The sequence below is a fragment of the Procambarus clarkii genome, chromosome 7, assembly GCF_040958095.1.
Source record: "Procambarus clarkii isolate CNS0578487 chromosome 7, FALCON_Pclarkii_2.0, whole genome shotgun sequence".
Lineage (NCBI taxonomy): Eukaryota > Metazoa > Arthropoda > Malacostraca > Decapoda > Cambaridae > Procambarus > Procambarus clarkii.
The window spans coordinates 6,655,536-6,678,116 of NC_091156.1; the positions used below are offsets into that span (position 1 = coordinate 6,655,536).

General features: G+C 37.8%; 1 long non-coding RNA gene across 2 annotated transcripts in view; it reads left to right on the forward strand.

Annotated features, from left to right (window-relative positions):
- Nucleotides 1-8,985, forward strand: part of LOC123761328 (uncharacterized) — a 57,756-nt gene extending 48,771 nt beyond the window's left edge. For both annotated transcript variants that reach the window (XR_006773218.2, XR_006773217.2), the window contains one exon: nt 5,815-8,985. This is a non-coding gene — a long non-coding RNA (uncharacterized lncRNA). The remainder of the gene's footprint in view (nt 1-5,814) is intronic.
- Nucleotides 8,986-22,581: the final 13,596 nt, after the last annotated feature.

A 22,581-nucleotide genomic window follows, 5' to 3' on the forward strand; every position in this document is an offset into this window, starting at 1 on the left:
TTATCCAAGAATATGGTCTTATATTACCGATATAATACGTTGCTCTGATATACTGGTTTATTAAAGGGAGGAGGATGATAGAAAAACTTACAGGTTCTCAAAGAAGTAGTACAAGGCTTTATTACTCAGTAATTACGGCATCAGGCTCTTGATGCAATATAAATAAAGAGTAAGTTTATCGTTAAATGCCTCGATTTGTAACAATGAATTAATGTAATCATTGGATGCAGCGTGTCTATCAAAAGGGACTAGATATAAGGGCTTCTGGAACTTGCATATTCCTGGTGTTTGGCATTATATATGATGTTATAAAATCAAGATTTTAATTCTTAGCGAACAGTAGGGTTAATTTATTTTTAATCAATTGCAATCAATAAATATAATAATGATAATTCGGATATTGTTGAAAAGAATTGAGAATTTAAAACATTGTAATACAGTATATAACTATTTATACTTGAGAAGCATGATCAACTAGGCCAGAGGTGTCTACATAGTGAGACGTAGCTCCTGGCCCCACCTTGGCATCTTCTAGCCTGTTAATGCTATAAATTTCATATCTCTTGTTTCTCTTTGCATGTTATGCTTAGAGGGAAAGTGTTAAAAAGACTTGGGCCTATGATGTTGATAAATCTCTCTCTCAGCGTATCTATTGCACCTTTGTTTTTCAACGGGGCTATTTTGCCCTTCCTGCCATACCTCTTTGTCTCGTGTGGTGTTATTTTCGTGACTAGATTTGGTACCAACGAGCACAGTTGGTGAATTCAGTATATATATATACACACGTACTCGTTCACCCGTTCATTGTCGTTTTTTTCATTAAAAGCAAATTCGAAATAATGAAAACGTGTTAATTTTGAGAACGGTTATGAGGAAAATTGATGCACTCCATTAATGTACATACATTAAAGCACATTGTATACATGACGTATACATGTGATTAGGTGACACGAATGTGTTACAAACGAGCGGATGAAACGGTGACAAAGAGGCCAATGAAGAGGAAACCCAAATTGAGTGTTAAATGGACATGTTTGTAAAGGGGAAAAAGGGGGAAGAAATGGATACTCAAAGGGAAGAGGAAAATGATTAAGGAGGAATCGCCCAGCATTGACCAGGGTTGAACATGGGCAGAGAGAGAGAAGCTGTATGGTTGTTTGACAGGGAATAAAGAAGGATAGACAGAGGATGATGATGTACGGGATGTAGGGGAATTGAATAGGGGTGGAAAAGGGAAAGTGGGGACTCAGTAGATGAATTGATACCAGTGACGACGCAAGTACTGCATTTGGTACCGGTATGATATACTCATAGTCGAATATACACGAAACGAGATTTGCCTTTGCTCAAATTTTGCGTCCGTCCGGCTTTCATGAATTCAGATAGAAAAAAAGACTGAAATGAGTGCCAATCACAGAGGCCGAACGTCGACACTGTGACGTCAACCACCCTAGTAACATATGTGGCCCAATCATGGGAGGTTTCACAGTCTCATGACGTCAAAAGTTTTCTTTTATTAGCTATACAGGTTATATAACCTATAAAATATCTTCCATGGATATGATGTCAGAGCTCTATAGGTGCCACCATGTGAACCAAGATAATAATACAAAAAATCAGATATAACCTAATATTAGCCTCATTACACAAATTAATACTCCATGTTTGCAATTGTAAATTGCATTAAATTGCACTCACGCTATAGGAAAGCAATAAAGATGGAATTATATGTACGATAGTATCCGTTAAATCTAGCTAATATTTCTCTCTAACACTCATTTATATATTCTGTTTAATAATTCCTTTAAGGTATTCTTCTTCTTTTAGCATGTCCTTCATTCTCTCGCATTCTCAACCTCTGTCCCTGCAACACTTCTCTCGCGGTGAAGCGTCGAACCTATATTTCCCTACTTTCGTCTCCTGTTTCGTCGTGTATCAAATTATATTAAAACCTTTACTTTTACCCATCTCTTTTTATGGATCAAATTATCGGGTACCCGGGATCACAGGATTGCTACCAGCGTAAGTTTAATACAGTATATATGTGAATAGGTTTGGGTGGTTATAGGCATGAGCTGTCTCTTATGGGTCAATATGCGACCTGTAGATTCCGTTATTCTCCTGTTCTTGTGTTCTTTCATTTATTTTTCGCTCCACCCAGTGTATCTATCCCTTTATATATATATATATATATATATATATATATATATATATATATATATATATATATATATATATATATATATATATATATATATATATATATATATATATATATATATATCTTTATATACTTTTAGCTACGTGCTGATCCTTTGTACTGATAAGCGGGCCTCTGTGCTTTAAGTGCCTTGAAATTCTTCAATTCCTTATCTTCGGAACATTCAATCTGTCACCTTTATTCACTTCATAAAATGTTAGATTTCTATTAATACTTCTTAACGTAAGACTTTATCTTTAACGGTTGGCTGAACAGAGCAAAAACTACTGACTCTACTTGGTGTTCACAATTTTATGGTAAATATTACTTTAACTAAATATGATTCCTCGCCTCTCTCTCTCTCTCTCTCTCTCTCTCCTCTCTCTCTCTCTCTCTCTCTCTCTCTCTCTCTCTCTCTCTCACACACACACACACATATACACACCCTTCCCTCCCCGACCTTGGTCCTCGTGCTGGGAGTGAGAGAAGTGCTGATTCACTGCCAGCTGCCCCAGCGCCTGTCTCGCTACGTTTGCACCAATTGAAGCTAGAATTGTAGCTACCAGCCTGTCCTCTCATGCTGTAGCTGACCTTTGTGTGTGTTGTTTTTGCACCGATAGTGGTGGGATGGAGCCAGGGGAGGATGGGGGTGAGAGTTTGGTGAGCGGATTGTTTTTTTGTATAAAGTTGTGATAGACGGATGAATTTTTGTTAAAGGGTAGATGGGTTGGTTGTTTTTGGTGAAAGGTGGGTTTTGGATAAAGGGTTATTGTTGATAAATGGTGGGCAGGTGAGTGGATAAAGAGATGGTAAGTGTGTGGATTTGGATGAAATGTTAGTATGTGGGTGGGTAGGTGTATTGATTTTAGATAAAGTGGGGTAGGTGGGTGGATACGGAGCAGGTGGGTGAGCTGTTGAGGAAGGTTCAGAGGTAATTTTATGGAAGTTATTTGCTTTGTAATTGAGTATATGAATTCAAGATAGAGTACCCGGCTGTGCCCGGGTCTTTCTCCACATCCACCATCCTTCTCTTTTTCCTCTTCTCTCCTAACATCCCCTTCTCCCTGCTAGGTTTCTTTCTTCCCCCTTCTACTTCCCATATTATATAGGAAGGAGAAGAGGGGGCATATTATATATATATATGTGTGTATATGTGTATATATATATATATATATATATATATATATATATATATATATATATATATATATATATATATATATATATATATATATATATATATATATATATATATATATATATATATATATGCCGTACTTATACTAGCACTTTTGAGGAAAGTCATGTTTACAGCCATCACACATTCATCCACGATACATAACAAAGCCAAACGGATTTTTTTGCAAATAAATATTCTATTTTTTTTGTTTATGATGAAACCCTTTTTTGTTCTCAGTTTAACCTGTTTTTTTATGCACATGTGGAACAAGCCCATGTGGCAGGTGTGGCGGATGTGGCAATCAAGGCAGGTGTGACAAGTAAGACGTGAATGGTAGCTGTGACAATCAGTGGTAAATATGTTAGTGCGGCACGCAAGATAGATGTCATAGATGTTACAGATAGACGTAAGAGATGTGACAAGTGTTACAGGTGTGGCGTTCTCCTTACTTTCCAAATTTGCATTTATATATTGTCAATGTTTTAAGTTTTTTCTTTTATTTTTAGACACATTATTTTAGTCAACAAATTTACATTTTTATTGTGTTGAAGAGTACCAAATACATATAAAGTATTTTATAGATAAATATAAAACAGAAAGTATTTTATAAATATATATAAAGCAGTATCTAGGTGTCGCTTCTCGGAATAACATTAACTGTGCTCCACTTTCATTTTATTGGTGTTTGATTTCTCAATTCACATATTAATTATTTTCAATTATAGAATCGATTGGATTTATTGTTTTTTTTGTTGATAGTGGCATGAAACTCTATGTATTTCTATCTCTAGTTAACTGGTATTATGAACATTAAGACGTTAATTATGAGTACAGTACAGGTATCTAGTTAGTACTCTCTAGTTAACTGGTATTATGATATGAGTACAGTATATCTTGAGGTTATCTTGAGATGATTTCGGGGCATTTTAGTGTCCCCGCGGCCGGTCCTCGACCAGGCCTCCACCCCAGGAAGCAGCCTGTGACAGCTGACTAACACCCAGGTACCTATTTTACTGCTAGGTAACAGGGGCAGTATCGTTATCCTTTATTTTTTGTTGTTGTTGTTTTTTTGCTTTTACGTGCTTCTGTTGGGTGTTTTTGTATTCTTTTGTGGAGTATTTTAATGTGTTTTTGAGGAGTATTCTGAAAGTTATCAACACACTCAGATTTTCATATTTTTTGCATCAGATCATTATGTTGTACTACAGTAATTATTTATATAAATTTGGAAACCAAAATATTATTACGATGGATGGTTTGAGATTGTGAACCTTTCTTGAGCTTCTCGAACACCAAATGGGTACTGAAAGTTTTCTCAGTGTGGAGGGTTTGGAAAGCTCTTATAGCACTTTTTCTGTGAAGCGAGAGTCTGAAGCTATTAGGACAAAGTAATATTGTTGGTTCAGTCCCCTATACCTGTTGAGTTCCTCTGCTTCCACGAGGTTGGGGCTCTATCTGTTTGACTGGTTTTTGCAGGTTCCAGTCAGGGTGAATACAGGTGTATTCTCGATTAGAATGCTTTAGATTCCTCCAGGAGAATAACGTTGTTTTCGTCTTTGCGATAAGTATGATTATCTTCATTTTGGGACATATAAAAATGTAATTTCCTCTCTATCTCTGAACTGGACACTGGACTCTGGTGTGTTTCCTTATGATGTCGTTGATGTCACTATTGTGACGTCAACACATTGAGGCTAGGTTTCATATATTGATTTCCTTTGACCATACAACTATCAAAACATTTCTATTTAACCTGTTCAACTCATGTCCCATAGAAAGAAGTACTGTATTGTATCCCAGGAACATTTAATTAATACCACACAGTTTTTAGATCTCAACGCAAAAACAAATCAGGGGCAAATAGTTCCATTTTGTTTAATTTTCAAAATATCTTCTCTCTGTCGTGTGAAATTTGTCTCGGTATAAAAATGGAACATATTTGAGTCATCGGGATACATATGCATCATAAATCATCCAATAGAGACAATTTAAAGTGGAGTAATTTTTGTAGATTTCAGCTGACATGTAGTTGATCTTTGTAAGTTTCCAAATATTTATGGTGAAATTTGCAAGTATGCATGAGGGAGGAGGCTCATGGGAGGGAATGTTGGAGTGCCAGCTCTTGTGATGGGAGGAGGCTCATGGGGAGTGAACGCTGTTTTGCCAGATTTAGTGATGGGAGGAGGGTCATGGGAGGAAACGCCGGAGTGCCAGATCCTGTGATTTATGGTTTCTGGCACAAGACCAGAGAAAGTATGATATGTTGTTCTTTAAGGCTTTTCTCATCCTTATCTCTTAATATGTGCCTCTTTTTTGTGTTTGTATCTTTGTTTTTCCTTCAATACTACACATGCTTTTTATACATAGATATATTTTATATGCAGTTATCACCGTTGACTCATTCCGCATCATTAATATGATCTTTGTCTTACAGGTCAAAGCAGGAGGCAGCACTCACAGACTCTGGACAACATGCAACTCCCTCTCTTTCTTGAAGATATAACTGGACGAACCTACATGTTTCACTCCTCATCAGACGTCGAGGAAATAGTAATTAATTTGAACGAAGAAGGCAATGAACAGAAATTCAAAAACCATTAGAAGACATCATAAGCCTCCGAACATCTACGAAGAAGACTCTTCAAGAAACTCTTCAAGAAGATCAACTCTCTTTTTTCCTTAATCCTATATTTCTTACATCCTGTTTTGGTTCCCTGGTGCCAAGCAGTGAGTTGTGGCTCCGTGTCTAAACTGAAAATTCAAAATCTTAGCTGACTCAGTTTACTTGTTTAATAATGTCAAAGTTTAATAATACCAATTTCAGACTATCTCATAGAAAACTTAAGATTGAATGCATTTCTGATTCATTCTGAGTTCAGTATCAATATGCATGACTTATCAATTAAATATAATATTCCAAACGACCTGGAGACTAGGTATTGATAAAATTATTAAAAAAATATTGATAACTGATTGAAATATTAATATAACTCATAATAAATCTTCTATAATAACTATCAGAAAGTCCTCTAATTATTAGCATAACGTTTTAAAAGTACTGTAGATATGATATGAAACAAATGTAGTAATTTCAGTGTGATACTTAAATAATTAATTTATATAAAACAATCAAGGAACGATATATTCATTACAGTCAATATATTCATTACAGTCAATATTTCAATAAACAGAAATAAATTTCAGTTCAATAGAAAAAGTCTATTCTGCATATATGACCTTAATTTGTAGCCATATATCTGTGAGAAAATCATCAACATATATATACTAGTAAGTTCAAGATTATCAATGAGTGTTGGTTTAGTAAACGGAAGCAAGCACAGTCATGCTGACCACCACCTGGCTCTAACAATCCTCCCGCTTCCGTTCCTTTAACCCCTAAGTTAATGCTCTACATCTACCCTGTAGATCCGAATTTGTGAGATAATTGTTAACAAATTCGGTTCTAGAGAGGTTTGTGTGGGGCATACATGGCAACTGTCTAACAAACCTGCATGGGGCATACATGGCAACTAACAAAACTAAATGGGGCATATATGACAACTGTCTTAACAAACCTGTGTGGGGCATATATATGGTAATGGTCTACCAAACCTGTGTGGGGGCATATTTGGCAACTATCTAACAAACCTGTATGGTGTTTACATGGCAACTGTATAACAAACCTGCATAGGGGAATGCATGGCAATTATCTAACAGTGTACTGGGCTTCATGGGAGTATTGTTGTTGTAGTAGTATATACTAATATTCTAAAAATAATAATGGCTTCATGGCAACTAACATTAACAATATCTAACACTAGGCATGGCAACTATGTGATATTGCAGTTGTCTAGCAGGGCTTTGGATTACATGTTAACTACTGTGTGAGAGCATGGACCTACACAGGTCAAACCTAACTATTGTACATACAGCAGGAAGTTTAAACAGTAAATACAATAAGACAAAACTGTATATATCTGCCAGTTAAAAAAATAAACAAAATGTTATGTTTCGGAGATGAGTGTCAATATTTCCATTCTTGTGTTTGTTAATTGTAAATGGCTACTCATTTAGCCAGCCTAATAGGCTTATTTAGGACCCCTAGGCCAACTACTGTCCTTCTAAAGGACGCAACCTATAATATTTGCTTATCTTATTGGTACCTATTCACAGGTGCATCAGGTGTAAGGAAACTTGTACAAGCGCATCATCCTCTACGGGAATCGAGCCCGGGACGTCTAGGATGTGAATGGACTGTAATGATCACTGCATAAATTATACCACACTTACTGTTTTCCAATACAAAAATGTAGTTTCCTTTCAATAAATCATGAATATACAGTACATATGATACCTTTGTAATGGAGCTGTAATTTAGCTACAGATATGGCCATGTTCAGCTGCTATGTGTACCGTTGCAAACCAGGAAATACTTTATACAGCAAACCTTGCAAATGTTACTTGGTACCTCAGTGGGCCTCACTCTTCCCAGTTTTGTTGAACACATCACAGGAGTGCAGGCAACCACATAGAGAAACAGCTGGAGAAGATTAAGCATATCTACAGAGCACCCTTCGCTCCAGTATGTGTGTATCTACCAGCCCATCCTTCTAAAATGATAGTACAGTACTGTACTTATTGTAACGTATTTGATTGAAAGTACCAATGTGTAGTGATGGATCACCAAAAAGTTAACTTTTTGTATCACTGAATTTAACCGAAAGGGAAACTATTTTTTTTACCACAACATAAATATAAGATTAATCTAACATCTCCTAGCAGTTCTAGGCTTATTGCACACTATGTTAGGCCTAATGTAGCGCATATGTATGTGCTATACTAGGCCTAAGAATGTATATGTCTGGTGTTTAGCTTTATTTTTTCCAGGCTATAAAAATAAAACTGCGAAAGTGAACATTGTAGTGGTCCATCACTACATATTGGTACCTTCAACTAAAAAATTACTATAATTAATATCATTTCAGGAGTATGGGCTGGTAGATAATAAGTAATTAGATATAAATAACGACTAGGGATCGTAAATACTATCAAATAAAGTAAATAAAGTTGCATTTTAATTCCAAATTAAGTTTGATGAATGACTCGACCAAGAATAAGGAAGGCAGGACAGGGCTGTTAGTATTATGTAACTAATAAATAACAATACGGTAATACAAGAGTTAGCAATATCTGTACAACACAACTGTAGTATTATCTACTAAAAGCTATAGTATTATCTATCAGAATGGTCAAGTTTAACAAAATACAGGTGTTAGTATTATCTATCTGAGAGACAATTGTAATTTAATATAGATGTCAATATTGTCTATCTGAGAAACAGCTGTAATGCAATAGAGATTTTAATACCAGTATTATCTATTTGAGAGGCAACTGTAATATAACAGAAGTGTTAATTCTATCTTTTAGGTAACAGAATATCTTGAGTAAACACTGGTCCTCAAACCGTACAATAATTGTAATACATGATGGCTCTAACATGTTGTGTTTAGACCGTGGAATACCAATTTATATGTATTGAATATGATCTGATGCAGCTTGTAATGTATTATATTTAATGCAAAAAGAGAAAATGAGAGAGTGCTAAGAATTTGTTGTATGATTTTGTACATACATACATACATGCATACTTACATATACATAGTATCATACTTTCTTACATAAATGGTTGTGTTCTCAATCAATTAAACCTATAAAATAAGTTGTATAAATTCCTTTATTGACTATAGGTGAATTGAACCATAATTTCAAACCTCACAACATATAATAAATACTGTAGTTTGTTATTTGTAGCCCTTGTAAACAATGTTTAAGTCAAATAATTTTTGTAATAGAATTTAGATACATTTTCTATTTTGAAATAAAGTTACCATTTTGGGAAACTGAAGTGGTATAGTCATAACATTAAACGTGCACCTCACGAGCAATTGAGTTTGGGTTCGATTTCTGGCTAGGGAGGATTGTCTGGGTGCTAATCCTTGACTGTTCACCCTCTGTTCACCCAGCAGTAATTGGATACCTTTTTATTAACTGAGTTGCATGTCATGTTCAAGGGAAAACCAGTGTGTGTAAGATTTTGTATGAGCTATAGGAAGGGAAAGCTCTCAGCCTGTTAACAGGAGTCAAAAGTCATCTGTACCTCTACCCACCTGACAGAAAAAATATATGAATGCATTAGCAGCTATAATTAACAAACAAATGCTTTTCTGAACATTCTTAAGTCAACGAAATCTGTTGTTAATATGTATAGAGTTAAGAAGGTTTAATTAGGCACCTTCCACAATAGTTGTGTTAATAGAACTTCTTTATGGTGGAGCGTATTTAAAAGTGTCTCCTTGACGTGCTTTGAGGTTCGAGAGTAAGCTCTTAAGCCACATATTTCAACCATCACTAGTTCAATGCAATGACTTATATCACCCATAATAAATACATATTTATGCATGTATTTACGAATCTTGTGCTGCATTTCTTCATGAAAATTTGTGGCTTATGTGTCACGGATTTTCATCTATGTGGCATTGTTTAGCTCCTTCTCAGTTTGATCAATTCTTGTCTGTCTACTTAGTGAAATCTTAAAAAAATTCCATGTGTTTATCTTATCTGTTTGTTCCTTCGGTTCTCCTAGTGTGGTGAGGTCCAATTTCCCAATGAACTACTGTATTACAGTTCAGTGTTCTTAGATCACGAACGAGCCTTGTTGCATAGGTTTAGAGGTTTTGCAGTTTCTTTAGAGAGGTTTCCACTCAGGGGCAGCATAGTCACGAGGTGATGTTGCTTTGGTTGGGTATAACGTCCAGATGGTTCCTTTTAGCGTAAGACATTGTCCAGGTTAGCATATGCTGATGATACATTTTGTGCATGTGTGCCTGTGGTGTTAGAACTGGAGTTATGTCTAACACCCAGTCTTAGTCTTTTTCTGTAGAGGGAAGGTGACTTCTCTTTTACTGTATACTGTATTTCAGGAATTTTCACCCTATTCTTATCCTCAAACTTGTTATTTGTTTGGCTTAAAATTACTTTTCAGCCCACTCCAAGAAACTTTCGTTCCTGCTATAACCCTTCAATGTCAAAATCTATACTGATAAGGAAGATTGAATTACCCTATCCTTCTCTTTTCGGTTTGAATTCTGTCTTGTGTGCATGTATGTTATGTATACTCACACAGAAATGCTTTCATGGTCGGGTATTAGCGCCTAGCCTCTCCTTCCAAACATTACATAATTTAGTGCAATGATTCATTACTCTTTTAATACATTTAAATTTATGTAATGCGTTATCTTCAACCACATTTTCGTCTAACCCATTCCCTTTATTCACAACTCTTAACACTGAAGAAGTTCTTTCCTGACATCTCTGGATCATTTGCATGTCTAGTTCCTACCTATGTCCTCTCGTTCTACTATTCCCAGTCCTGCCAATCGTCCATGCAATTGTATATGTCGTTATCATGTCCTCCCTATTCCTCCTCTCCTTTAGAGTTGTAAGATCCAGCTGACTCAGTCTATTAACCTAGCTCACTCCCCACAGTTCAGGAACGAAATATATTTAAATATTTTCTAATATTGTTTTGTGATTTATTTCGGGTATGAGTGCCATGCTGGGCTGCATACTTAGAAGTGAGTCTCACATAAATTGTATTTATAACACAGAAGATCTCCTTTGTCTAGGTTCATGAAAGGCTACAGAGCGTTGGCCAGTTTGACAAAAGCCGCTGACATTGTTTGGTAAATGTGTGCTTCTAGCTAGAGATTTGGGGTAATGTATTCTTTTAAGTCCTTTCCCTTTTCTGATTCAGAAATCTATATCTCCTTCATTCAGTGCTGCTGTAAAGCATTGAATAAAGAAGATTCACTCCTGTACCTATCCCAATACTGTAATTTAGTTAAAATCTTGCAGCCATTTTTCATACCACATTTGGAATGTGATAAGGTTTCGAAGTTCCTATTTGTTATTATTATCCTCATCATTATTTTTACGTAATAAGCAAACACTGATATAAAGGAGCTGTTTCCTATGTTAGGTTGTTGACTTTTACGAGAAATAACGTGCTCTATCTCCGACCTGTGTACATGCGATTCATTACAGCTCTTCAGTGATATCGCCTCTCTTAATGTAACCTTTGGCTTCCATGTTAGAGTTTATCCTTGCCCACTATAACACTCATCCAACTTTACTATTCTCTGAGTAGGAGTCTCATGTGTTGAAAGTCTGTTCATCATGCATCTGTGTGTTTGTGCATCAATATTTAGTGTGCCCAATCTTTTCTGGTCTTTGTCGTTGAGTCAAAGGCTTTTATCTAGTTTCTGGAGCAAAATTGTGTTTTAATTAATTCCTCTCATGGGCGGGGAGCTAAGCCCACCACAGTGCTTACTCCCCAACTAGTAAACATACTTTAGTCTTGAACATAATGACAGGTTTAACATAAATAGTCAGTGTATATGCACCTCTCGGTGAATATAACCCTTGTTTGTAGTGTTATGCTATAAATGACCTTCTTCCAATGTGTTCTACTAGCTTTTTTTTAACGATATTTAACATCATATATAAGTTAGCATTATATAAGTAACTCAACATTTGCTATTTAATTTAACACTTTTCTGAATCCTGTTAGGAAGTTTTCCCATCCTATAACTCGTCTGAAGCTTTACCTACTAGTTTTCCCCTGGAATACAACTCGCCAATCACTTTATAACTAGGATCCCTTTTATTGATTGGATAAATCCTAGTCAACTCCCTATGACTAGGGCTCGAAACAGACAGAAATCGCTCGTGAGAGTCCATTGGCTGTCTTTCAACGCTCTGGTAGTTGTTTGGTTTCCAGAGACTTGTTATATATAGAATAAGTTGATAATGCAGAAGAGAACACCTAACCATGACACTTAATACAGCTGTTCTCAAGTGAATTGAGACTTTAATGTAGAACACCAATTTATTAAATAAGCTAAAAAGAAGTGTTAAATATTATCTGAACAAGAAAAAAAAAACAGAATACCCAGCTCAAACAGCAAGACATGCAATGACATCCTAAACGGTTCATTCACATACACGTACATACACTTCCCGGCTTTGTGTCTTCTTTTGATAATTACTTACAAACAAAGATTAGGGTGAAGACTTCTCCGGTGAATAGTGAGACGGATCAAACAACGATGATGAAAAGGAAATTAGTGATATTGTAAATATGTACACTATATCTGCATTGCCTAGATATGTATGTAACTTTTTTTTCCTGAAGTTTAAGTGGTGAAGATGACAAGCTTGATAGTTCAGTTTTTACAAGGGAGGAAGTTATTATATAAAGATAAATTAATATCTTTAATTAAAACCTAACAAGTACTGAAGATCAGATGAAGTACATTGTGTGACCTTGTCTAGTAAACCTTGTTTACTTCTTGTCTAGTTTACTGTTTTTACGGTTTTCGTGTCTAATAAATCGACTTTGTTAAATAAATCAATGCAATTTAACAAATTTAATTTAACACAATTTAACGAGAATTGTGGAGGGTTGCGAAGGTGTTCCAATTTATCAAAAGGGTAATAGATTACTGCTGCCAAACTATTTGCCAATAAAGCTTATCGTGGCAAAATTGCTTGAATCAATGATCGGAAAACCCATTGCTATAAACGTCGAAAATCATAGATAAATTCTTCACAACATGCCTTTACGCTGGGCTCGTAACGTAATTTATACAAATTTGTTGATTAATTATGTTTCCTCTTTTCCAGCACTTTTAAAGCAGTTCATAGTGGAAATGTTGGTAACATTATGTACCTTGACATCAGTAATAATTTCAGTTTACCCGAATATACCCACGAGCCACTAACACTAGTGGCCCCGACGAAGACCGGTTGTTTTGTGTAAGGTCTCCCCATTTCCCTTGATAATCTTTTCCAGTTGGACTTTAAAATGTAAGTTTTGGCAGTTACGGTTTCGGGGGGTAGGCGGTTCCATGGATGTATAACCTTGTGGGTGAAAAAGCATATCCTGTTCACAATCTTACTTGTAGCTTATTGAGCTTGAAACAGTTTCTCCTTGTTTGTGTTAACTAATGTGACTTTTTAAATAATTTGTCCAGTTCAACATTCTCCAAATGGTTCAGTATTTTAAGTTTCAATGAGATCCGCCCAGTCATGTCTGGTTTGCAGTGTTGTTAGCCGTGTGGCCCTCAACCGTTCCTAATACGCGAGTTGACTTAGCTCTGGAAGGATTTGTTTTGCCTGGTGTCGCACTCACCAGAGCAGCTATGTCCTTCTGAAGATGTTGTCTCCATGCTTTGATACAGTAGTCTAAATTGTACACTAATGACTTTAAATATATGTTTTCTAACATCCCTATAGGTCATCTGCATTTTTTATATTAACTTGCCCCTTCTTGCTTATATAATATAATTGTATGATATTTAAGATATCATACAATTATATTATATAAATTCTATTATATATAGATGAGAATCTACAGAGTACTGTATACAATACCTTAAGATTCTCAAAGAATTTGTTTACCTTTTCTAGTGAGATTTAGTCGCCATTAACCTACCACATTCCGGTAACTAAATCCTTACAGTTCACTGGCAGGTCTCATAGCAATCTTTTGGATATTTTCCAGTTATCTTCTTCGTATTAGGAGAAATCTACAAAATGCCACTGTATTCCTACACTGGTCTCACAGGTTATCACTGTGTCTCACTGTGTTATCCTACACTTGTCTTAAAGTGCTGGTTCTGTATTTCTGAACTGATCTCACAATTTATGTATGGTGCTCGCAAATTAAATTGGCTGGTCAGATACATTTTTGCATATAAATAATACCAATGGTCGAAAGACCTGAATTTAGTCAATACGTTGACGTATGGTGAGTTGGGAGGTCATTCTGGGAGCGCACACATTAGCGTTTTCTATTAAAGAGATTATCCAGGTGGTTGGTTTTGCACAAGGACCTAAGCCATTGGAGTGGGAATGGCTGCTAGAGTTCAATCCCAGCAAGTGTATGACAATGAACATGGGAGAGAGATATTTTATGTAGAAACCCACGAGTCCCATTAAACGCTTTATTGTCCTCTATAAGATCCGATGAGTTATATTAGCTCTGAAGGATTATATCACTCACTATTAGCCATGTAGAATATCCTGAAACCTGATATTAGTTCTGCCGAATTATTTGTCATTATATGCACTATAGATTCCAGTTAGACCCCATTAGGGCCGTAGGATCCTGTAACACTTTTTAACAATAGGGTAGGAGCCTGCGAGATCCATCTAACAGCATTAGAAGCCTATGTGACTAGATTATTAGCTATGTAGTAGCTACGAGACCCATTGTTAGCAGAGTAGGAGCCTATGTGACCCCAATGTAGCAGTGTAGGAGACTATGTGACTCATTATTAGCAACGTAGGAGCCTATGTGACCCATTTGTACCAGTATAGGAGCCTATATGTCCCCCTTATTAGCAGTGCCGGAACCTATGTGACCCATTTTATCAATGTAGGAGCCAATTCGACTCATTATTAACAGTGTAAGAGCCTATGTGACTTACAATTATCAGTGGAGGAATATTTATGACCCATTATTAGCAGTGTAGGAACCTATGAAACAAACTAAAAGCAGTTTAGAAGCACCTATGACCCATTTTCAGCAAAGCAGGAGCCGACGAGACCCATTTAGTTGTGAGGGATCTGTCACCTATAACTTATTCTGCTCTTATTTGGAATGAAGCAGGGAAATGGTACTTGAGGGAAACTTTATTTTCCTATAATATTGCTTGTGTTATTTTGCAAATACATATTAAACGTATAATATTCAAAGCGATGCATTAATCACGAGTAACTCAAAACTCGTGTTATCGTTGCGAATTGTAAGAGGAAGCGTGGAGTTTTAAATTTACGAGATAATATGAATTTAATATGCAAATTGGATTGTAAAAATAAATGCCAAATTGAGAGGAATCAACTGGTTCTGCAACAAGATCAAAGTAAGTTATAATGGACAAAAATCATTGAGATTTATATTGTCATAAGTAGTGGGGGAAAATGCAGGAGTTGTCAGAAAGACGTCGAGGTTTTTTGTTTGCGCTAATTAATTTGTCTTAAATATTGTGATAAGTTGAAGTGGAACACACTCTCAACAATGCCGCGAAGAAAGGCATATCTTACCTAATTTGAATAATGACGGGATTTATCTAGTCAAGTAAGTGTTGGGTATTCAGCCACTTCTACACTTTAGACTGTTGCTTTTTAAAAGTAATCATAAATTGCTTAAATCTAATACTTAAGTATAACACATGAAACACTTTTTGATGAGTTACGAGAGTGATTCAGCCTAGACTTTTTTTTTACATACTTTCCTGCAATGAATCTGACTTCTGGGTTCAGAATGGTAGATTTATATTTTCATGAATATGTAACAAGTGATGTGAACCACTGCCTTCTGCCCTGTCTCTCATCTCGCGGCTACACGTGGATGCTGTATAAAGTGGAAATTGGTGGCCTCATCCTTTACATACTGATGTCTTTCTCTGTTTTCGGTGTTCTTGGACATGGGTTATGTAGAAAGCAAAGGTTGCTGACTGTACGTCCGATATTATGTTGTATATTCATGAGTCCATGCGGCTATTCTTCATGCTGAAATTAAAGTTGAAGTACACACAAAAGAAATCACATTAATGTGATGTACACCACATGTAACGTGACTGCTGCGTAACGTGTAACGTGACGTAACGTGACTGCTACAACACGTGTAGTGGTCTAAGGCGTGTGCTTCTGACGCCTCCTACCGGACTGTCAGTATAGGCTGCTGTTTGTGTAGACTCGTCGGTGCAGCGGACGTCTCGGTTCATGCAGAACGGCGTTCGATCCCCGACGGTCCAAGTAATTGAGCACCATTCGTTCCCTCTGTCCAATACCAGCTCTATGTCCTCATATCCCTTCCATGTACTAAATAGTCATGCGGGCTGTTTTCTCCTCATAATTTCCTTACCTTGCATATTTTCATACACTGCTGAAGTGTGATATGTGATCGTGTTTGGTGATATACACTTTCAGTTCCCTTTTCTGGGAACTCTCGGTCTTTTTAGCCTGTATTTCTCCGCTCATATTCTCAGTATTTTCCACATATCAAAGATGGAGTCGGAGCGACTGTCAGCCCAGGGCCCGCTCACATCTCCCCGTAGCCTCCCGCTGTCATTGGTGTTTGTCATTCTCCTCATCTGTTTTCTATCGTCGGCAAACATGGATATAAATGACTCAATTTCCTCTGTCAGGTCGTGTACTCATCTAGTTGTACTCACCTAGTTGTGCTTGGGAGAGTGGATCTTGGGATCTTTGGTCCCGCCTCTCAACTGCCAGTCAACTGGTGTACAGGTACCTGAGCCTATTGGGCTCTATCATATCTACATTTGAGGCTCTTATCGTATCTACTTATCTACATCGCTCGCGTGTATGTGTGTGTGACAGAGTTTTAGTTGCTGATTAATCGTCTAAAAACCATCCACTTTACATGGGACGATTTATAGATAATGCCGCGATAATTACCGAATATTCAGGACCAGGTACTTCAATAATAATAATAGCTATTCAAATAATATAAATTCTCATTATTATACTGAACAAAAACTCAAATTTAACACTGCCAAGTTGTCACACAGAAATGAGCCTCAGACATATCATTACACCACTCATATTAAAACAAACAGGCAAGAAATAAAACAGTACAAACAAAAATAAACCAATAAGAGAAAGAATGAAAGATATCCTGGCCAGAGGATAACGAAGGGGATGTGCCAGCTCCGACTCGTCCCTCACCATCCTCAAGCGTGGCCGGTTACATCCTTCCATTTAACACGATCAAATTAAACCTAACGCCTTGTCCCCAGTTAGCATTAACTTGGACTTAAGTAACCTAATTAGACTCATAAGAGAGACCAGAGAGCTTTCACCAGGTGTGTGTGTGTGTGTGTGTGTGTCGCCTCTAACGAAAGAAGTTATATAGATGTCACCTTAGCCAGGAGCATCCGATCTTATCGACAAGTCACCGTCAAGTGGGATCTCAACCCGTTTTCTTCAGTAAGGTCCCGGTGTAATCGATAAACCGTGCGCTGAACGACTATAACAGGTTGTGTGGAATACATCTTTACTGACGCTCTCGTCTGACCTTGTGGAAGTCTGCGAGGCAAAGTGTTGATTTCACGACCAATAAATGTAGAGGGAGACAGCTTTATATCCCTTTAATAAATTGTTACAGATATTTATGTAGTTAGAGAGATTCACAGATGGCCTCTAAGGTGTGTAGCTTAGATTTATCTCTGAGATTTTATACCAAGAGCAGCATTCTTTGTGAGGAACAGGCACCATTATACGCTAGCTATGGATATCTTGCACTACTGACATTATTTATTTTGTATTACCGCGTATATTAAGCTTATTCAGTAGTCATATGTAAATAGGGAAAAGCAAATTACAAATCGTATTTCATTGTAATTAGTGATTTTTAACTGTGTTCTGTATAATATTTGTAAATAATTAGGTGCTTCCATCCCCATATCGAGGCGAAGTCTAAATAGCTCCGATTATTAATTTTTCATCTTCTGACAAAAACACCGACAAGTGAAGTAGAAAGGTTACATTCCGATGGATAATTAATCAGTTCTTGACGTTTCTTCTTCGCCAACTCCAGCAGTCGTCCACCAGCACTCCGGCAAAAACTCTCTAGTTTACCAGATATGCGAACACCGAAGATAATCTCGTCTTACACAGCCTCTAGCCATCATCTCCATATCCAGACTCGAACTTATGACAACGCTGAATTGACGCATAAGTACCGGCGCCGCAGAGCTCAGAGTCCTATACTGACCGACTAGCGAAACCGCCCTAAATGGAGAGGATAGTTGGTCCTTTGAGTCCTCATTTCGGACCCTCGCTATTCTTGTTCCTAAAGAGATGGACATACTTGATGATCTTTTTTCGGTAGTGGCTGTTTTGAGGCCTGTCATCTGTTTTGCTGTAAGTAGCTGTTGGTCTGTCAAAACATGTCAATTCGCCGCCCATGGAAATATGACAGCGCGATGTGACCGAGTATGCGAGGAGTTCTTGGGGGAGGTTTCTGACGGTCGAATGCTATGAGATCCTTGACCAGGTATGGTTAGTGGGGCGCCCAGCAGGGGATGAGGTTACAGGAGAAGGATGGAGGTTCTGCGAGTGAGGTGGAGAGAAAGGTACATAGGAAGAAAATAGGACCATTGATGGAGAATGAATGGAGACGAGCCGAGAAAAGAGCTACATATCAAGAAAAAATAATAATTAGCTAAGCGAATGCGGTTTACTTTAGCAGATAAGATGATAGAGAGGCTGCAGAATATTATAGAAAGAAAAATTTGGAGGCTGTTGGGAATGGGGGAGTGCTAGAAGACTAGAGCATTGAACATGGCTATTATGCTGCATGTTAGGCCTAGGAATTTTGATTGAATATGTATTTGCTGTGAAATTCTGATTGGCTGTGCATTATGAATTGCTATGAGTGGTCGGCCTTAGTGAAAGGTTCATAATAGTCCAGAACGAGCAGAAACATCGTCACTTCCTTTACCTTCAGATGTGTGGGTTGGGTGACGTCAGGTGTGTGGGTTGGGTGTCGTCAGTTGTGTGGGTTGGGTGTCGTCAGATGTGTGGGTTGGGTGACGTCAGATGTGTGGGTTGCATGACGTCAGATGTGTGGGTTGGGTGTCGTCAGTTGTGTGGGTTGGGTGTCGTCAGTTGTGTGGGTTGGGTGTCTAAATAGACCAAAAAATATTTAAGGGAGATGAGGGTCACGTTAAGTTTTGTTAGTTCAATATTCCTTTACGAATCATCACAAAATAAAAATACTTTAAATAAAATCATTTTGGTTTGAAAAATTGAAATGGTATCCAATGGTAAAGTTATAATTGAATAAAGATTACGGAAAAAAAAACAATAATTTATTGAGGAGCATAAAAGACTTTGCTTATGAAAACCAAAAAGATAAATTTAGAGTTCGTAAAAGTCGCTTGATGGAGGGGAAGTTGTGCGCACTATTTATGGAATAACAAAGTGCGATTCATTTAAATCGAGATAATCAGGGGGAGTCGCAGCTCAAGTTCAAGTAAGTTTAATGAAATGATAAAATACATTCGAAAAAGATAGAATAACTACAGCTATTTCTTCCTCCTATAACAGGTCCCCTCAAGGGGGCTCATAAATCCACACAGTGCACATATATTAATCGTATTTTATACAAAAAATACATTTACTTCAATTGTTACATAATACACATTTCCAAATATATATTACAAGGATTTGATTATTATATTCTTGGGGCAGTTTGGAAAATCCTGAGAATTGTCTCTCATACTATTATCCCACATCTTAACATCACTGTGTTATTTAGTCATAGACCCACGGGACTACAGGCACTATGTAGGCACGATATCACCTGACCGTATATCCTAAATACGCAGACGACGAGTCACAATAACGTGGCTGAAGATATCATGACCAAAGCACACATTAGAAGATGGAGAAACGACGACGCTTCGGTCTGTCCCACACCATTATCAAGGTGTGGGTGTCCACAATCTCAAGTCCACAATCGACTTGAGAATGGTCCAGGACGGACCGAAACGTCGTCGTCCCTTCAACTTTTAGTGTGTGGTCTGGTCAACCATTATCAAGTCGTATGTGATAATGGTCCAGGACGGTCATCCTGGACCATTATCCAGGATAATGTGATTCTAAAACGTTTGAGAAACAGACCAGGATGTGAGGGAAGATGCGACGTGGTTATTGAGAACACCTTAGCAGCAGAAGATAAAAGATCACAGTAAAAGAAGAGCTGCCAGGGTGGAGACACGTCGACCATGAATCAAATCTGGTATATCTAAATTAGAATATAAACACCATAGTTCCTACTCACAGCGAGTCCCTGAATGATCAGTGCTCATTGTAATTGTAACTAGACAAAATAACAATCATTAGAGTCATGCAACATGTTTTCTTTTGCTATTGCATGATTCTCATGAATCTCGTGACCTTGCCTCATGAAGATATTGCCAGGCTGACGGGCATGGCTCCTGCTAATGGTAGATTTTTATTGGAGGCAATGTTATTATGGTAATTTTATGAAAATTCGTGAGAAGGGGGATATTCAATAGTGAAGGTGGTGGTGATTATGATAATGTGCGCGTTAGATAGGTAATGGTGGTGGTACTAGTGGCGGGGGTGGTGATGGTGATGGGGGTGGTTGTGGTGGTGGTGGGTTGTACTCACCTAGTCACCTAGTTGTACTTGTGGGGGTTGAGATTTGGCACTTTGGTCCCGCGTCTCAACCGTCAATCTGCTGGTGTACAGATTCCTGAGCTTCTCGAGCTCTATCATATCTACATTTGAAACTGTGTATGGAGTCAGCCTCCACCACATCACTTCCTAGTGCATTCCATTTACTAACTACTCTGACACTGAAAAAGTTCTTTCTAATGTCTCTGTGGCTCATTTGGGTTCTGAGCTGCCTCCTGTGGTCCCTTGTGCGTGTACCACCCGTGTTAAATATTCCATCCTTGTCTACCCTGTCAATTCCCCTGAGAATTTTGTATGTGGTGATCATGTCTCCCCGAGATCTTTTGTCTTCCAGCGACGTGAGGTGCATTTCACGCAGCCTTTCCTCGTAACTCATGCCTCTTAGTTGTGGGACTAGCCTAGTGGCATACCTCTGAACTTTTTCCATCTTTATCATGTGCTTGACATGGTACGGGTTGCATGCTGGGGCCGCATACTCCAGGATTGGTCTTACATGCGTGGTATTCAAGGTTCTGAAACACTCCTTACACAGGTTTCTGAAGGCGGATCTGATGTTAGCCAACCTCGCATACGCCGCCGATGTTATTCTTTCGATGTGGGGCTTCAAGAGACAGGTTCGGCGTGCTGTCAATCCAAACCAGACTTCTAGATCCTTCTCTCTGCCCGTTTCGTGAAGGACTTCATCTCCCATTCGGTATCCACTGTCTGGCCTTCCATTTCCTCCACCTAGTTTCATTACTTTACATTTACTTGGGTTGAACTTTAGTTGCCACTTGTTGGACCATTCCTTCAGCTTGTCTAGGTCATCTTGTAGTTTTCCTCTGTGTTAATCCTCTTCATACTTGTTGCATCATCAGCAAATATTCAGAGGAGCGAGTCTATTCCCTCTGGGAGATCATTTACATATATCAGAAACAGTATAGGTCCAAGGACTGATACCTTTGGGACTCAACTCCATTTGCTGTGGCGGCGATAGGTGTGGTGTACTTTTTTTTCAACGCAAATAAATGTTACCAGAACATTTGCTTACTATATGAATGTTTCTGCTGTTGTTTTGTTAATATTCATCTGGTGTCAGATACAGGGCTATGTATTAATAAAATCCTAAATCATTTTTCTTTCTCTGATTGAACTGTCACTTTTGCTGCTATTGGGCTCTTCTCTCTTCGGCTCCAATTCCCATTAATTTACGTACCAGAATTGAAATCAAACAACCATCTCTCCGAGTATCATGAAGCGTGGCCAAGTTCAACTAAACACTTCTTATTCAGAATATTAAATACTTAAACTTCATATTCTGTTTAATTACTTCTCATTAGATTTGCATCATCCACGAACAAGAATAATAATGAATCCATTTGGTCTGGCAATTCATTACCAAATATTAAGAACAGAAAGGGTTCTAGTACCGATCCTTGAAGCATACCTCTTGGAACACCTTCCTACCGCCACTCCTTCTCTCTCACCATTACTCTCTGTTTCCAACCCGTTATAGATTGTAACTGGTAAGTATAGAACTGTCGTGGCGTTGTCCAAGCATTGAAGACCTCACTGACTATGTTTTTTTGGGATAGCTATTAAGGTGCCAAGAACGGGGGAGCGGAAGTCACAATGGGAAAGACTATAGTAGACATGGAGAGAACTATAGGTCGAGTCGTGGTCCAAGAGAGGTGTAGCATCGCCCATGTGGGGCGCTGGTTATGTGATGTGAGGTTAATGTGTATGTTTCCATCCCTGAATTTTTATTGTTGAAGTGAACAGTCCGTTTAATTCACTAAACGTATCCCTGCCCCCTCTCGCCTTCTGACTGGTTAACAGGCAATATGATATGAGAGATAAATTTTGGAGTCGTGGTTAAGATAGTGTAAATCCTCTCCATTATTTC